This window comes from Dermacentor silvarum, chromosome 4 (genome assembly GCF_013339745.2).
Source record: "Dermacentor silvarum isolate Dsil-2018 chromosome 4, BIME_Dsil_1.4, whole genome shotgun sequence".
NCBI classification, from domain to species: domain Eukaryota; kingdom Metazoa; phylum Arthropoda; class Arachnida; order Ixodida; family Ixodidae; genus Dermacentor; species Dermacentor silvarum.
The window spans coordinates 116,376,497-116,385,696 of NC_051157.2; the positions used below are offsets into that span (position 1 = coordinate 116,376,497).

Consider the following 9,200-nt stretch of genomic DNA (forward strand, 5'->3'; position numbering starts at 1 on the left):
TGTGCCAAAATGACACAAGGGGCAAGCAGCCTTTAAACGGAGTGATAGCCTTTCTTTGACTATACTTAACTAACTTTGGATGAACGTTGGCCGATCTCGCACAATCAAAGCCGCTAGCAGAGTAAAGATCGGTGAGTGAAAGCGCAGGTATGGAGGAGGAGAGCAAGGCACCTCATTGGATGGGACGCGTGCGGGTGACGTCACGCACTAGGAGAGGAGGAAATGAGGAGGGCGTGCGCGAGCTGCGAATGCCCCATCCGTGATAGATACCTCCAGGTCTAGCGCGGCCGCGTGATGGATAACAAATGCAACGGAAATTGCAGCAAGGATACTAGATAGTGGGGACTGCGACGCAGTTTCAACTGGGGAGCAGCGATTACAACAAGATACAGTGTGTCGTGGTCTCATTGGGCAGTGGTGTTGGTACCGAGAGTGATACTTCATGAGTCTGTCGATGTTCCCATAAAGCGGCGATCATATGCACTCGATATTCATGCGACGCGACAGGCAGACCCTGTCGCTGTTGCGTCGCGGCGTGGAGCAGCCACCTGGACGCGACATCGCGAAAAAAAATTTTGCGACAAATTCACAGTGTTGTCTGAATAAATACGATCGTGCGTAAATACATTCGTAAAGGTGTATTAGAACTACCCTATAGACATGGTGTCATTGCCAGTCGACATCCGTTCGATGTAGCCAGCGTGAAATGCGTGGTCGACATCTGGCGAACAAAATTAAAAACACTTTCGTGGCTCAATAATGACAAGACCGAGCCGACACTTTGTCCTCAGCTTGAGATGAGAAAAAGCGATGGCTCATTTTACTCTTTTTCTTCATTTTTTTCTTTTTTGTTTGCTGTCATAGAGCAAGTTGCAACACCGAATTCAAATCGAAGCGGGCGGTGTAAGAGTTGGAGTCGGGCATATCCAAAGGGGTAGCTGGCCCATGCCGTTGTCCGCCTCATCCACGCTGAAGACGTTGTTGAAGGAAGGAACAGGTTCTCATCGAGAACGAAGAGTATTGGGTTTATTTGCATTATTTACATGAGAAGTAGGAGAACGAGACGTTACGTCTCATCAGTCTAGCATGACTGGGTCGAAGCACCCCAGAGAGCCACCAAAAGTCCGCTTAAAGTGCCCTCTTGCCATACTGCGGTTCCACCATCCTCCAATCGGAGCGTCGAGAGTCACCGAATGGTCCTCCTTGTGGGCGAGGGTGCGCATAGTCCCCCGTCGCCTTCGTTTCCCGAACACATTCGGAGAAGTGCCCTCGGGCACACACTGCTCACTCCCCCACAGAAAGGAGGGGACACTCGTAGACAGGTGGCTTCGCGCCTGACTTGAACTGACGCGTCGGTTGTTCCCGGAATGGGCCAGCCATCGATGGGTTTGGGGAACGGCCTTGGCGGCCAGCTGGTCTGTCGAGCGGCCGTGAGAAAGTGTCGTAGTAGCGTCCCTTTTCCAAGAGTTTCCTCTTCCTAGTGTCGTGGTCGGCGCCCGGGCGACACGTATTCCTTGAGAGGTGTATAGGCATGGTGCCGCCGCTGATCTTTTCCGGCGGGACGTTTCTCAGCCTCCCGAAGCGATTCGTCACAGGCGATCAGAATATCCTTCAAGCACGCTGCCCCGCTGGTCGCCGAACGTAACAGCGGATGGATTGCACGGCTGTTGCCATGTTGCGCAATCACGCAACCTCTCAGTGGAAGTCGCCGCGCGCCCTTCCGGCGACAAGCGAATTTTTTTGTCTAACCAAAATCCGGCGACGCGACGGCGACGGAACGCCCTCCCGCGACGACAAAACCTCGCTCGGCGCCGTCGCTTGTCGCCGTCTCTCGAAAATCGCTTGCATGTGATTGCCGCTTCGCGATTTACAGATCGTAGGGGGGATATGCAGCAGGTTACACAAGAAAGCTATCGCTTATTTGAACAATCATCTTCGATGGTTTCTGGAGAAATTCTTTTGTTTGGTTTTGTTGAGTTTTTTTTTTTTTTTTTGAAGGCGTCGCGTCGTGTTTTCTAATGATTTCAATTTTCTCACCAAGTGTTTTCACGCTGGGGAACTCCATATTTATGTAAAAAACAACACACCTCGATGCAGCAGACACTGTGAAAGCATAAAGGCTTGATAAGACAAGAATTGTTCGTGGGTAACCATGCCCATGACATTTAATTTGAATTAACGTTCAATGGGTACTTGAGCACCCGTCCCTCGCGACAGCCTAGCTTCTAATAACAAAAAAAAAGAAAAACTACCAATAGGAAAGCAACTAATAAGGAACTACTAATATAAAGAGGAAGAAAAATGACCATCTTTATAAATTCGTCTCAGCGTGACTACAAGACATTGAAGTGCGCCTTCATCGTGCTCCATTGTTATAATAAACCTCAAAATCAGAGAGGGGTGGAAACGGTGCTTATCGGTATACCGGCTTTTCCACTATTTATCTGCACAATACACATTGTCAAATATCATCATCATCATCATCATCCGAGTGGTCAACAAATTGCATGAACTTGACGTTGAAGCTTATCACGATCGGTAGTAATCTGTCTTCACTACCTGCGCAGTTGCTGAAAGACCAAGACGACAATACGACGAGTTGATAACGAAGAGATGCAAGTGATACGGTGTTTTCTATGAAGACGTCAGGAATTGGCTCATAAGGTCGGTGACTGCTACATTTTCTTACGAGCATGGCAAACAATTCTGTTTCTTTTTCAGTTGCATGTTTGTTTTCCCGCATGTTATGACTCCTGTAACGTCTTCAAAACCTTGCCCAAGGAAGCCTAAATGACTGTTATCAAGAGTATTTATTATTTGTACAAGTTTCCTTGTATGGAGGCCTGCCTTAACTTGTGTTTTAGAATTCTAACCAGAGATCTGTGCTTAACTTGGCGACGGACGCTTCTTGTACTCAGGTGATCAACGCATTGGCATCAACAAATCTCACGCGCGTATTAAGTGGCAAAAAAAAAGCTGCAAGATTTGTCCCTAGGCAAAATACGGCAGATGACGATATAGCGAATGAAATATTGTCACATAGTAGTGAAGGTGAAGGAAACAGTCACAGATACAGATAAAGAAGTATGCGTGTCAATATTGCTAAATGCTTATACGAGTGCCTGTGACCTCAAGCACTTTCCATTTGGTGCCGAGAAATGTATTCCTTGTGCTAAGATTTATTTTTTTTCTACTGGAATTGCAGCAAACAAAGCAGCGGTCCCAAAGGAGACCCCGGACTTCTAGCGGCTGCTACAGCCAGCACTCGTCGTGGCCGCCCAGAAGCTCGAAGCCAGCTCAGAGTTACGAGAACGAGTCACTTCCCGCTCGCCTCAAATTATTTATTTTTTGCACTGTCACATATATAATAAATGAAAAAACATGGTATCACACTTGTCGCTGCAAAGTCTACTAAGTATAACTATTGCCGCCGTTTCTATGCTGCCAACGGAAAAGCAGGTATATGCAAACAAACTAAAAAGGACGAAGCCATTTCAGAATGCATACTTGTACTAACTGTACTGCTACGCAATTGCAGCATAAGTGTCCACGCATAGCAACATGTGTGGTTTCTTTGCCGTCAATGCCGTCTAAGTGTTACCATGAAGCTTGAATCGAGAAGTTGGACTGACTTGTCAGAATAGTAGGCATTCCTGTCTATATCTTACTCTGTGCCAGAGTAAAACAACTTTCTACAGAACATCTTGGCTCTGCCAGAAACTGCAGCATGCACTCGCAGTGGAGTTTTGATAACGGAGTAGATGCGCTATTAGGTAAGATTTTGATTTTAAACGCGTAAGCATTTCTATGCTTACCCAATGACAAAAACCATTCGTCCGTCCATCCCGTAAGACGATCTCTTTCAAGATGGCACCCACAGCAGCAAGTGAATTCACCTTCGTGATGCTTCTCGCTCCAACGCCAACGAAGCGGCGAGAACACAGCGCTCACGGAGCTCTCAGCACACGCCGCGCTCTGCCCCTTTCTCAGATCGCTTTCCAGATACGGGCCCATGCTCTCTCTTCAACGCGAAATAACCGGCGAGAACACAGCACGCGAAGCTATCAACACTCGGTCCTCTCTGTCGGCTTCGCCGCTAAAGAGCGATAACGGCTTATAATGATCGGAACGTCGTCAGCGCACCTGGCACCACCACCTGCAGTACTTTGCTTGCGTCATCAATGCACCTTGCGCCGCCGTCCGCAACAGTTCGTGCCACTAGAGATGAGCGTGGCCTGCGTGGGGATGAGCGAGTGGCACAATGCTTACGCATACTGAGATAACTCGCAGAGGAGTTTCTGCGTGATTTTTTTTTTCATCTTTTTTGAGATCGGGGAATTTATCGTTAACATTGTTCTTGTATTTCGCTACTCGGCAACTTAACTATCGTATTTACTTGTGTAAGGCCCGCCATCGCGAATGGTCCACACCACCACAATGGCGAGCTAAAATTTTGGGAAAAAATTCACATAGCGTCACGTGCATAGCCACGTGCTCAATAGCTCTGACTCCGTCATGCACGGTGGGACGATGGCGCCATAAGCTCAAGCGGCACGTGCACGATCGAGTAATAGTTTCTTTCCTCAACGCAACGATACCCAAGTAAGGTGCATGATATTTATTCACGCATTAGAAAGCTTACATGCTTAACTTATGACACAGCTAGTGGGGGTCCTACCAGGCTGTTGTATCTTCCTATAGTACACATAATCCCCTAGATCGACGGCCGCAGCGCCCTGATGTTTGGAGAAGTTACTAAAGCAAAGATGGCGGCACGCAATACCCATGGGTACAGTGTCCTAAAAGGGGGCAGTGGGCTCAGCCACTCCTCTGACGCAGTTAGCGTCGCATCCAAGAGGTGGCGTTACAGGCAACTTCAAGGGAAGTTTGCTCCCTTTGCTTGCAGAAGCTGTTATTTTCCTTGCCCTTCTGTTGATTTCAGTTTGAAGCAGTCACACTCTTAGTCGTTTTTAATTTTGCCACTCTTGAGATTCTTTACATATCTTTAGCAAGCACTATATTTGTTGAGGCCACATGAGATTTGCCACAATAGTGCCCCGTGGAAAAGGATGACGGCAACTCTTGGGCGATCTGCTACCTATTCTAACCGCTAGACTTTTCATGCAAATATGTCCATCGCCGACGGATTTTGCTTATGCAGAAGGGGCCTGAAAATTTTCCGAATTATCGGGCAGTCGTAAATAAAATTAGTTAGAAAAAAATCTTGTTGAATTAGAGGGTTACACTTTTGTTATGCTTACGTACAGTAATATAAAGGTAAGCAAAATGACGATAACAGGGCTGTTGATGACATGAAGCTTTTATTTCAAAGAACTAAAATACCACATCAAGCAACTGATTCATGGGCTTCACGTCATTTGTAACGGCTCAACTTCAGCTGCTTGGCCCTATGCCGCTTTCTTGCCTTGTCACTGTTAAGGCCTTTCACATGAAAATTAAGACGTGCGACAACGTAAAGACCAATTATTTAAGCTGTGAGGGTAGGAGCGTGTGCATTGCAACCAATTTGGAGGGGAATTCTGCTCTGAACAACTGCCAGCATATCCATAATGCTGTCACAGTGTAGCTCGCTCTGACAGAAGCATTTCGTGAAGAGATCTTGGGGCTTTTTCATGAAGCCGTACAACTAACTTGAGAGATAAAGGAGGCCTTCTCGGGTAGAGTAGTTCGTTAACCGGGCAAGCTTAAAAATTATGTTTTACGTGCCAAAACCACGATCTGATTACGAGGCAAGCCGTAGTGTGGGACTCCGGAATAATTTGGACCACCTGGGGTTCTTTAACGTGCACCTAAATCTAAGCACACAGGTGTTTACGCATTTCGCCCCCATCGACATGCGGACGCCATGGAGCTGAAGCCGGGCAAGCTGAACTTTCGCCTGGTGGAGTCATAGCAGCTTGATGCGGCTGCTGAGCATGAGGTCGCGGGATCGAATCCCGGCCACGGCGGCCACATTTCGATGGGGGCAAAATGCGAAAAAACCCGTGTACTTAGATTTAGCTGCACGTTAAAGAACCCCAGGTGGTCCAAATTTCCGGAGTCCCCCACTACGGCGTGCCTCATAATCAGATCGTGGTTTTGGCACGTAAAACCCCATAATTTTTACGACGTCACACCTTCCGATAAACATGACAAGAAGCCGAGCGATTCAAGAAGAAATTTCTTAAAGACGAAGTAGGCACGCTCAATCATTGCCATTACATGTAGAAAAGAAAACTTAATTCAGGACATGCTTCCGCAACAAGTTAGTCTTACCGCTCGCCTCCTATTCTAGTTATCTATTTCTTCTTGTTTTATAGCGCAGCTCTTCTCTGCGGCGAGTTTCGTCCCTCGTAACCAAGCACAGGGAAGGATGAAAGAGCGAACGTGGAGCGGGGATGAAAGACGGCGATAGGGAAGAAAGCGCGAGGAGGGGGGTATGGCGAAAGCGTGAGAAGAAAAATTCGTCGGCCTTTCCACTCCGTGAAGATCACAACAAATGGAGGGTATACGTACCCGTTCACAGTGCTCAACGCAAGCAGTTTTCCCTTGATTAAAGATTCCTTGCACGTACCGCAAACTCTAAACTCACGAAGCTCTGCTCCACTAGTAGCGTAATGTTCATTCAACACTTCCAAGTCATCGTGTCGCTGTTCGTCGGAGCGGATCAAACTGATGAAGGACAAGTTGTTGTCGAACCACAAACGCTTGCGTTCGATGTCTCGACTTTGCTCGGTGGCGTGGTTGGCAGCATCCGCCCGCCGTTGCGCTTGCGATTCTTCAAAACGAAATTGCTTCAAAATTAAATCTGTCCGTCACGTGAGACAATGAATGGCTCATACCCCCTTAAGCAGTGGCTCATACGCCTGTAAACGCGGCCTTCCTGTTACGACGACGGAAGCGAAATTATACGCTGGAATGATGAGCGGTAACGGAGCCAGCTGGTGGAAGATGACGAACGCGGGAGCAGTGGCACAAGCGCGTTCGCACGGTTGCCCCGAAGGGCGCCAACGTGCCCGCTGTGGAAGGAGACGACGACCTTCGAGCCATTGCTGATGATGATAGTTTATGCGAACAGACACGGACGTTCAGGCTAGACATAAAAAAGCTGCACTTGTAAAAATAGCAGTGCCGCGCAAGACGGGGCGACGATGGCTACGAGATGGCGCCAGAGTAGCGCGCGTCCTCTGTCCATCGATGACGCCACCGATACTGTATATGGAAACAAAGAACTGTAAGAGCGAAGGTCCCGCTGCGACGGCTGCTGTGAATCGCGCCCACGCGACACCCACGCGCCGCCTCTCAGGATCTCCCCATTAGCGAGGCAGTCGCGACACACATCGGTCCGTTTGCAACGTGCCGCACGAGACAGATTGTCCGCGCCGACAGCTGCGCTCGAATTTCGCATCAGGGAGAAAGATAGAGAAACAACTTTATTAAAATAAAGATCGCGCTTGGTTACTGTGGGTGGAGCCCCTCTTCCAGGGCCCCACTGGCTATTGCGACGCGCCGGGCCTGGTCGAGGGTCGCCAATTGGCTTCCCAAGTCCAGTTCGGAGAGTCGCGCCTCCCACGACCAAAATCGCTAAGTGTGTCGTTAAGTAGCGGCGAGACGGCGTCTGCCGGACGCTGCGTGCATTGGTAAGTGATGTGTTCTAGTGTAGGGGTGGAGTCTCATCTGTCGCTGTGTTTGTCTGGAAACATTTTGTGGAGTCTATGTAAGTGTGGGTAGGTCTTTGTCTGTATTCGGCGCCAGTCCCTCGCCTGTCGCCTTTTGAGCTTGAGGTGAGGTGGAGTTTTGGTTCCTCTTCCTAGTCGTTGTGCCTCAAGTATATCTCTCGGTGTGCTGCCCGGTGTCGGAGAGGCGTCCGTTCGAGCGGTATGTATCGCGGCTCGGTCTGTTATACCTCGAGCCAGACGATCCGCCCGATCCGTGCCTTCCACTCAGGTGTGCGCGGGACACCAGGTTATCCCACGGTCCATTTGGAGGCTGGGTCCTAGTATGCGACGGACCCCGGCCGGTAGAACTCCCCGAAGGAAGAGCCGGCAGGCGTCTTGCGAGTTTACGAGTACATAAGCCGACGGGCTCTTGGCCTAAGCGTCTCGGATGGCTAGGGCTATGGCCGCGGATTCCGCCGTGGCGCTTGAAGTCGCGCGTACGGACGCTGCTACGATCGTTTTTAGGGGCGAAGCTCCTTATAGCGGCACCCGTTCCGTCCCCGTCGTCGTAGTAGTAGTGTGTAACCAGTAGTGTGTAACCAGTCTGAGAAAAATGAGAAAAAAATTCCGAAGTTGTGTCCGTAGCCCGGAATCGAACCAGGGACCCCTCGCTTCCGAGCGCGCGGCGTTAGCCCACTACGCCACGAAGCGGACATGGACACACGCACCACGATGGCAATAAATACCCAACATTAACGAAAGGCCGCGTTTCTAGCACGTTTCTAACGCGTTTGTGCTAGCGCGTTACGGCCCGTGTAAGAAGCTGGTGTAAGACGCTGTGGCCTCTCCGCCTTACCTTCAACGCGTTTCGAACGCGCTGCCCAAGGCGGTGGCAAGTCAAGTTCAAGTCGAGGAGCGTTTATGAATACGGGGGGTATACTCTCTCAGCAGTCATGTGATGGCGTCGGCAAACGCGGTGCACGTTCCGGCATGTGTAAATGGCTGCGTAAGACGCTGTGGCCGCTCCCCCTTACTAGAGAGTACTGCACGTTTCCAACGCGTTTGTGCTAGCGTCCCCTTAAGCGGGAGATCCGATGATTCCCTCCGGAGCTTCGCCCACTCATCATCATTCACCCCGTGGATATGCTGTGATTTTTTTAGGGGCGAAGCTCCTTAGGGTGTGGGTCTGTCCCTCCTCTGTAGTAGTAGTAGTAGTCGTCATAGTAGGTAGCCACGTCTACTTTTATGAAAAAAAAATTCGGAATGTTGTGTACGTAGCGCGGAATCGAACCAGGGACTCCCCGCTTCCGAACGCGCGGCGCTAACCACTACGCTACGAAGCGCACATGGACGTACGCACCACGATGACAATAAATACCCAACATTAACGAAAGACTGCGCGTTTCTAACGTTCATGCAGCAGTACCGGCAACACGCAGAACTGTTGTCGACGCCGTCGGGGTTTTCCCCGCATTCGCTCAATATGCGTGCGGCGTTGGTGACTGTTGCCGGAGCCTCTGATATAAATAGGCACTTGGTGCC

At 49.7% G+C, this 9,200-nt stretch overlaps 1 pseudogene; it reads left to right on the top strand.

Annotated features, from left to right (window-relative positions):
• Positions 1-3,353, top strand: part of LOC119450563 (Down syndrome cell adhesion molecule-like protein Dscam2) — a 156,752-nt pseudogene extending 153,399 nt beyond the window's left edge.
• Positions 3,354-9,200: the final 5,847 nt, after the last annotated feature.